We start from the raw sequence: 9,411 nt of genomic DNA, 5'->3' as shown, positions 1-9,411 counted from the left end.
CCCATTAGCTAAAGTGGTGCTTCAGGTTAAGAACAGTTTCAGGTTAAGAACGGACCTCCAGAACGAATTAAGTACTTAACCAGAGGTACCGCTGTACAGTGGCACCTTGTTCTTGAACTTAATCCGTTCCGGGAGTCTGTTCAACTCCTGAAACGGCTCGAAAACCAAGGTTGCGGCTTCCGGTCGACTGCAGGAGCTGTGGGACATTCAGATTCTGAAAAACGTTCACAAACCAGAACGCTTCCGGGTTTGTGGTGTTCAGGAGCCGATTTGTTCGGGAGACAAGCCGTTTGAGTACCAAGGTAGCACTGTACTTGTTTTTCCAGTGTAGCCCCCACGCTCTAGACTAGACATTGCTTCTTTTTTTGCCCCTGAAAAATGCTTCTTGAGGAACTGGTTTTTCCAAAAATATAAGCTCGTTGCTGATGGATTCTGTGTCAGCTCACAGTGTGTCAGTTTGAAAGCCAGCGGAGTTGGCTGTACCTGCATCTGCCCAATGACAATGCAGACGGGTTTTTATACCAGGATCATAATTCACCTGGGGCAGGTGAGGGGAGGAAAAGGTGTGGATTACCTAACCAAGGGGAGAGTTTTCAAATGTGTATCAAGTAACCATACCCACACTTCTGGGTGATGGGATCTAAAACCAATCTAGATTGGAAGCAGTGTGTTGGGAATGAGCACGAATGCTTCTGGATTGAGGAAAGCTACCTTTTTGTGTTCTACAAATCAGCTAGTGTGTACCCAGCCTTAGCCTATACAGTGGTACCTCGGGTTAAGTACGTAATTCGTTCTGAAGGTCCGTACTTAACCTGAAACTGTTCTTAACCTGAAGCACCACTTTAGCTAATGGGGCCTCCTGCTGCTGCTGTGCTGCCGGAGCACGATTTCTGTTCTCATCCTGAAGCAAAGTTCTTAACCTGAAGCACTATTTCTGGGTTAGCGGAGTCTGTAACCTGAAGCATATGTAATCTGAAGCGTATGTAACCCAAGGTACCACTGTACGTGAAGCAAAATAAGAGAAGAATCCCAAATTGGTAGAGTGAACTATGCCATTTCAAATTATTTTTTTTCCAAATTATTACAACTCAAACAAAATTAATTTAATACAATTTCTTAAAATCAGGTTTCCTGCTCCGGTTCCAAGCATACAGTCGTCATCATCATTTCCTCGCATATCCGCATCATTTATTTAGAGTCCACTCGGCATCCTTCGCTTGTCGTTAGACCATTCTTCCAGCTTGCCACATTTTTCCACCTTACAAATAGCTGAACTATGCCATTTCAAACTACCTAAGGGGATACAAGTTTTGAATGTTTTCCCCACATTTAAAATAAAAATTTGTAAGGCCTAGTGCGGGGGACGTTGACCCAAAAAGTTCTAGCTCAGCTCTTTTGCTTCAAATTTTTCAGATTATTTATGCCGTTTATGTATTCTGAAGTGCTACAGACAAATCTGCCTACTGTCGCAGTTGGAAATTCATTTCCCACTGTTAAAACATTCTTGAAAGCAGGGTTGTCCTCTCTGGACTTGCTGGGGCAGGGCTGGTGGAAGGAACAGCTGTATATCAGAGGTGTCCATGTCCTTCATCACCCCATTAGAAGAGGCCAGGCTAATACAGTGGTGCCTCGCAAGACGAAAAGAATCCGTTCTGTGATTCTCTTCGTCTAGCGGTTTTTTCGTCTTGCGAAGCAAGCCCATTGACGGATTAGCACATTAGCGGCTTTTAGCGGCTTATCTGCTGATCGGATCAGCTGATAAGCGGCTTAGAAAAAGGGGGGAGGGGAAAAAAACCAACAGGAACTCGCAAGACATTGTCATCTTGCGAAGCAAGCCCATAGGAAATTCGTTTTGCGAAGCACCTCCAAAACGGAAAACTCTTTCGTCTAGCGAGTTTTCCGTCTTGCGAGGCATTTGTCTTGTGGGGCACCACTATACACTTAATTCTGCTGGATTCGCTGCTGTTCCTCTCAGGCCTTTCTCACCTTGGAACCTGCCAAGCCAAGTTAACAGGTGCCATGAAAAATAGGTTCCTAGGGGTTCCATATAAATTTGCATCAAAACATGTATGATTATGAATGTTTTGCATATTTTAATATTGAATGTGTGAGGGTTGGGTTTGCTTGGTTTGGGTTTTTTTAGCAGCGGTCCTGAGGCTTCACCAGCTTGCTGCAGTTGGTTATTAAGAATGTCCAAATGGATTCCTTTGCTGTTTGTAAGCAATTTAATTCCGTGCCTAATTTTAATCTACACTCTACTGTGTGTCCACATCTGCTCTCTTAAAGCATTCATTAGCATTTAAAGGCGAAAGCTGATGGTATTGATCACACTTATTAAAGCTGAACAATCGTACAGCAGTGATTGGCTGGAAATCACCATCCTCTGTTGGAATCACTGTTAAAACAAGAAGAAAACTGAGCAAAAGGGAGAAAAATAAATAGTGAGGGTGAGGGGGGAAATGCTTTAAAAGAACTCCAGCATAGGAAAAGGAGAGATAATAAAGTGGGAAGTGATCATATTTTCATGAGACAATACATTTTTTTGAAAAATATTTTTAGTAAAACCCCGGTTAAGAACTTGTTTTAATTTGTGGATTCACATTAAGTAGCTTGAAAGCCCTTGAGGCCATGAAAACGTATGAAGTAAATACGTTATTACAGTGCATTTATAATACATTTAGCAAGGCTTAAATGTAGGATGGCCAGAAACAAAGAAGGAGGGGGTATTGTGACTCTAATAATTATGCAGAAGAGGAAATTCAGAAGCTGCCATTTGCCATGATTACAAGATGAGAAATCTGTGACTCTCCAGATGTTTTTGGACAAGAACAACAACAATAATCTGCCATCATCCCCACTTAGCATGGCCAATGCTCAGTGTTGATAGGAGCTGTCATTCAATAACATCTGGAATACCGAAGGCTCCCCATTCGTTGTAAAGGTCAGAAATGTTGCATGCAGTAAATCCCCTTATCTGTATTTAAGGCACAGTAGCTCAGTTCTCCTTCGCTTTTGGTCACCCCCAGCTGTGTGTAGGTGTGATCTAGTTCCCATTAGTGTGGGAAACCTGTGTCACAGGTCACATGCGCCCCCTACATTTAAGTCATATTTAAAGGACATGACTCTACTCCAAGAATCATGGGAAATGTAGTTTGTTAAGGGTGCTAGAAAGTGTAGCTCTGTATGGTTAAACTACAGTTCCCATGATTTTTAGGGGGGGAGCCATACTTTAAATGTTTGGTGTGGGTGTGCCAGTGCTTTCTTGCCATGCGAATCTTCCAGTTTTACTGGGTGGGAGAATGTTTTGGGTTTTTGTTGGGCTGTTTTTATTTTGATTATATATTTTGTGGTTTTCGGTTTTGTTCTGTGGACCGCCCTGAGACCTCTGGGTATAGGGCAATATATAACTAATAATAATACTAATAATACTAATAAATAATAATAATGTTTTGTAGTGTTCCTATGAACCACCCTGAGACCTCTGGATATAGGGCGGTATATAACCACTAATAATGTTTTGTAGTGTTCCTAGTTAGTGAACATACACATACATAGGTAATATTCTGTTGCTTTCACTCAGTCAACAATTGAAATTTGAAAGAGATACCAGAGAGACGAGTTACCTGGTTTTGTTGCTAGTGTGATGCTCTTACAGCTGTACATTGGAACCTTGGTTTTCAAATGTAATCCGTTCCGGAAGACCGTTCGACTTCCAAAATGTTCAAAAACTGAAAGCGGAAGCCTCAATTCAATAGGGAAACACAAAACGGAAGCTGCTTAGCATGTTTGGCTTCCAAAAATCATTCGAAAACCTAAGCAGTTACTTCCGGGTTTTCGGCGTTTGGGTTCCGAAACGTTCGTCAACAGAGACGTTTGCGAGCCAAGGTTCCACTGTAGCACCATGTTGCCAAAATGGCTTGTTTTCAATAGGTCGGTGGAAATGGGAGGCAGAAGTAGAGCTTGATCCTAGAAGCTGAAATGCTGTTATAGGATTGGTGGGATAGTCTGGATCCCCACCAAGTATATGGATTTGTATCTTTAAGACAGAATTCTGAAGCAAGAGGAACTGCTGAAGTCATCCAGTCAGTCTCTTTATTAAGCTAATGGCCCTAGCCATTGTATCTCTGTCTAGAAAGATGGCTAAGTACAGGTGTATAGGAACATACTAGTAGAAACTACTAGTGATGCTTGCAGAAGGAGGGAACAGGTCTTTCTCCTCACCTGCTTGAGCTGATGTCACCCTGAATGTAGGACAATACGCCAGGGACCAGTCTTGTCTAGGTTCATGTGGTGTTGGCACTGGACACACAGAAACTTGCCTTTCTCTCTGTGCTGAATCTACAGCTATGGATCCCTAACCTAACAGGGGAGCAACATCTGTTGGGGTGTTCGTGCTGTGAACGCTTCCATCTTACGTGTGGCCTGTGTGCATATGTGGGTAAATAAAACCGCAGGTCCCAAAGACCCCACTGTTTTCAGTCACCTAGATTCCAAGGAAACCGAACCCTGAAATCTCTTACTGCTCGGAGATTGGGGCGCACGCAATATAATAATATGACTGAACTCTGATGTGCTATTAAAAATAACAGCAGTCTGTATAAAAATGCTATGAACTACTGAATTTTAGTGCCAATGCACTGCCGTCTCTTGTTTTGGTGAAAGAATATTAGAATAACTAATGCCTGTAAACCTGGGGTTACCAAGAAGCAATAAAAACACAATTAAAAACCATACAGCATGCAGCACAGCGCATTACAATCACTGCAGCAGGCAGGGGGAAAAATCATTAAGTGGTCTGCCAAAGACCCTCAGCAATTTTCAAGTGGTCAGGGGGCAGAAATTTAGATACTACAGATATAAACCATTTTAGTTTCTAACAAACTAACCAGATATGCTGGTGCCCTTACATTTTCTAAAGAAAACCACCATGCCCTTAATTTTAATGCTTTCCCTTTAGTCGAATGATACTAACATAAAATGTTCACTATTCTTTCTTTCTTTTCTGTTTCCAAACTACTGCTTTTACTTATATGCAACTGTATGCAAATCAAGTCAATTAGTCTGCTCCTATAATTAATGAACATGGATTTCTTCAGCTGAGCAACAGCCCTGGTCACACTATAAAACTATTTATGACCTGAGTTTTTCTCACTATTCTCTCCCACTATTCTGTCTGGCTCTCTCTCTCTGTGATTCATAGTCGGCATATTATGTCCATCACTCCTTCCAGCCCACAGGAAAGTGTATTGCTTTAATTTTATCTCCTCGTGACCCATTCCTAGTGCCTCTCTCTAGTACAACTCACCATGTATGACAATCACTGGCAGCAGTGCTAGTAGGTACTCAATGTGGGCAGACATCAAAACCACCATCCACTGACCATTATCCAGCAACTTGCTGAGCTGATTTAATGAGGTGAAGTTGCTCAAACATACTTTGTTCTTCCCTTTCCTCCTGTGAGAAATCCCTCAAAACAATGACCTCTGTATGTTGCTCTGCTTAGAACAATTCCCCTTTCTAACTCCATTGATGCTTGGGAGAATGCAACCTCAGACTTCGAACACCCCGCTTTCAAGAACATGGAGTTTGGGCTTCAAAAGACAGGCATTTTAATATCTTTTTTAAAGTCTGCTTGTGATTATCTTTACCCTAATTGTTACACTTTTCCAGGTAAGTAAGCAACCTTTTCTTCTTTACCTGCGCCGGGGGGGGGGGGGAAGCAGTGGTTTAAAAACCTCTAAGTCTTTAGATATTTTTCACAAGTAAAACGCAGCATAATGAAGATGTCTCCAGAAATCTAAAATAGTTTTGCAGGTTTAAGGTCTGCATCTTTCCTTTTTCTGAGTGGACGGCTCAAAACAATTTGTCAAGCCACCCCAGAGTGGCGCAGGACTTATTTATGGCAGGAAAACAAATAAAGAACAGTAAAGTAAAAAATATTTCAAAACTGACATACAACCTCTCTAATTCAAGGGGACTGGGATACATAACATATAGCTGGAGATTCTCATAACTAGGTGGGTTATTTGGCACAGCATTTCAAGAAATTACTTGTGGGCATGGACTAGTATATAACTGCAGGGAAGTGTGTGGCTGTGGTCTAAACCACTGAGCCTCTTGGGATTGCTGATCAGAAGGTCAGCGGTTCAAATCCTCATGACAGAGTGAGCTCCCGTTGCTCTGTCCCAGCTTCTGCCAACTTAGCAGTTTGAAAGCATACCAGTGCAAGTAGATAAATATGTACCACTGTGGCGTGAAGGTAAACAGCGTTTCCATGTGCTCTGGCTTCTGTCCCGGTGTTCTGTTGCTCCAGAAGCGGTTTAGTCATGCTGGCCACATGACCCGGAAAGCTGTCTGTGGACAAACGCTGGCTCCCTCGGCCTGAAAAGCGAGATGAATGCTGCACCCCATAGTCGCCTTTGACTGGACTTAACCATTCAGAGGTCCTTTACCTTTACCTTAGTGTATAACTTGCGTAACTAACCAGGGGATGACAATAACCCAGAATATCATATCCATAAAGGCACAGAATGGAATGGGTAAATGTCTTCTGCAGCCCAAGAGGTGCTGAACTGTAATGTGTTGTTTTAGTGCACCAAAAATGTTAGCCCTCATCCTACTAAAATATATTTTAAATTGCTAATAATATATTTCACGACAATCATGTTCCACTAGTGCATCTTTAACATCAATGCAGCTTCATGTAAGAAAGTACAAAGTGATGCACATGGCGGGGACGGACCCTAATTTCACATATAATTTCACATGTAGTCTGACTTGATGGTGACCGGCCAGGAATGAGACATTGAATAGCTTTATGAAGATGCTGACTCGGTGCAAAAGGTAAACTCCATGCTTGGGATTATTAGGAAACAGATAGAAAGCAAAAGTGCGAATAACACAATGTTGTTTAGTCGTTTAGTCATGTCTGACTCTTCGTGACCCCATGGACCAGAGCATGCCAGGCACTCCTGTTTCCACTGGTCAAACTCATGTTTGTAGCTTCAAGAACACTGTCTAACCATCTTGTCCTCTGTTGTCCCCTTCTCCTTGTGCCCTCCATCTTTCCCAACATCAGGGTCTTTTCCAGGGAGTCTTCTCATGAGGTGGCCAAAGTATTGGAGCCTCAGCTTCAGGATCTGTCCTTCCAGTGAGCACTCAGGGCTGATTTCCTTAAGAATGGATAGGTTTGATCTTCTTGCAGTCCATGGGACTCTCAAGAGTCTCCTCCAGCACCATAATTCAAAAGCATCAATTCTTCGGCGATCAGCCTTCTTTATGGTCCAGCTCTCACTTCCATACATCACTACTGGGAAAACCATGGCTTTAACTATATGGACCTTTGTTGGCTAGGTGATGTCTCTGCTTTTTAAGATGCTGTCTAGGTTTGTCATTGCTTTTCTCCCAAGAAGCAGGCGTCTTTTAATTTCATGACTGCTGTCACCATGCAATAACACAATGCAGTTATACAAATCTGTGGCAAAACTATACTGTGTATAGTTCTGATTGCCTCACCTCAAAAAGGATACTGTACAGTTGGAAAAGCTTCACAAAAGGGCAACCAAAGTGATCAAGATGCTGGAACAACTTCCCAATTTTAGAAAGGCTACAATTTGGGGGGGGGGGGTTAGTTTAGAAAATAGTGAGTAAAGGGATAACATAACAGAGGTGTAAAAAATTAAGTTATGCGTGGTGTGAAGAAGTAGATCCAAGGATAGCTCAGTTGGTAAGAGCATGGGACTCTTGATCTCGGAGACGTGGGTTCGAGGCTCACCTTGGGCAAAAGTTTCCTGCACTGCAGGAGATTGGACTTAGATGACCCCTGTGGTCCCTTCCAACTCTACAATTCTATGATTCCCTTTCTTACAGGTATGAGAGAACTGGTGTCATCCAATGAAGCTGAAGACTGGAGCATTTGGGGCAGACAAAAGAAAGCGCTCCCACAACGTATAGTGATGGCAGCCATCTTAGAACCGTAGAAATGTTGAGTTGGAAGGGACCACGAGGGCCATTCAGTCCAACCCCCTGCAATGCAAGAATCTTGGATGGCATTAAGAGGATTAGAGAACTTCATGGGGAATAAGGCTATCAGTGACTACTAGCTATGAAGGCTATGCTCTACCTCTGTGGTCAGAGGTTGCATGTCTCTGAATACTAGTTGTAAGAGAATACAGTGGTGCCTTGGTTCTCAAACGCCTTGGTTCCCAAACGCCGAAAACCCTGGAAGTAAGTCTTCCGGTTTTCGAATGTTTTTTCAGAAGCCGAACGTCCGATGCAACTATCGGCTATTGTTTCTGGGGCACCTGCACCAATCAGAAACTGCCCCTTGGTTTTTGAACATTTCGGAAGTCAAACAGACTTCCGGAACAGATTAAGTTTGCCACTTTTGTTTTTGCTATTTATTTTGTGTTTTTTGTTTTTGAGGCTTTTTCAGTTAATTTGTTTTTGTGACTGTGTGGTACCCAGTTCAGCTACTGATTGATTGTGTGAGTGCGGAAATGGATAAAAGCCCCCATCCAAACAATGACTATCATCAGTAAGAACAAATGTTAATTTTTATCATCTACAATACTTTCTTATTTATTTTATAGTACAATACATTGATCACTGCTTTCATTTTATGGATCAATGGTCTCGTTAGATAGCAAAATTCATGTTAAATTGCTGTTTTAGGGGATTTTTTGAAAGTCTGGAACGGATTTATCCATTTTGCATTACTTTCTATGGGAAAGTGTGCCTTGGTTTTGGAACACTTTGGTTTTGGAACATACTTTTGGAACAGATTAAGTTTGAGAACCAAGGTACCACTGTAAAGGACAAAATAGGTCTCTGCCAGATCTGATGGGGCTCATCTTATGGCCTTATAAAAAACAAACACCTTATTGGTTTTTAAATCTGTACTTCGCAGGCTACCGCGGAGTAAATGCAATTAACTAGCCTTTGACGGTGTAGTTAGTATAACAGTGGAGGAGACAGGGCTGTAAAGTGCAACTTTGGAAGGAGAAATGGAGTGTTACAAAGAACAAATGTCACTCTTTTCACTTGGGAAAAGCTGTAGGATATACAGGTGTGTTTGGGTGCCTTACCTTGCAACTGGGATGTGAGGGGAACAGCTCTAAAGAACCTATTGCAGCTGATAAACATAAACACAGTACTAAAACAGGGCCTGAGCTGAAGATCTTCACAGGCACTGGAGTTTATGAAAAAAATCCAGCCAGCACTTAAAATGTCAATCTTGCTTAACCTAAAATTTATTATCTTGGCTGCATGATTATCACAGTATTTCCAGTAGCTGGTTGAAATACAATTCTTATCTGTCCCTTCCACTTTACAAGCATTTTTTTTTTAAGCTTTCCCAAAAGCGGAAACAATCACTTTTCTTCAGTATCTGAAAAGCATTTGTGAGCTAAA

Source organism: Podarcis bocagei (genome assembly GCF_964188305.1).
Source record: "Podarcis bocagei genome assembly, chromosome: 1".
Taxonomy (NCBI): Eukaryota; Metazoa; Chordata; class Lepidosauria; order Squamata; family Lacertidae; genus Podarcis; species Podarcis bocagei.
The sequence above is the reverse complement of the archived record's forward strand: the minus strand, read 5'-3'. Positions refer to the sequence as shown.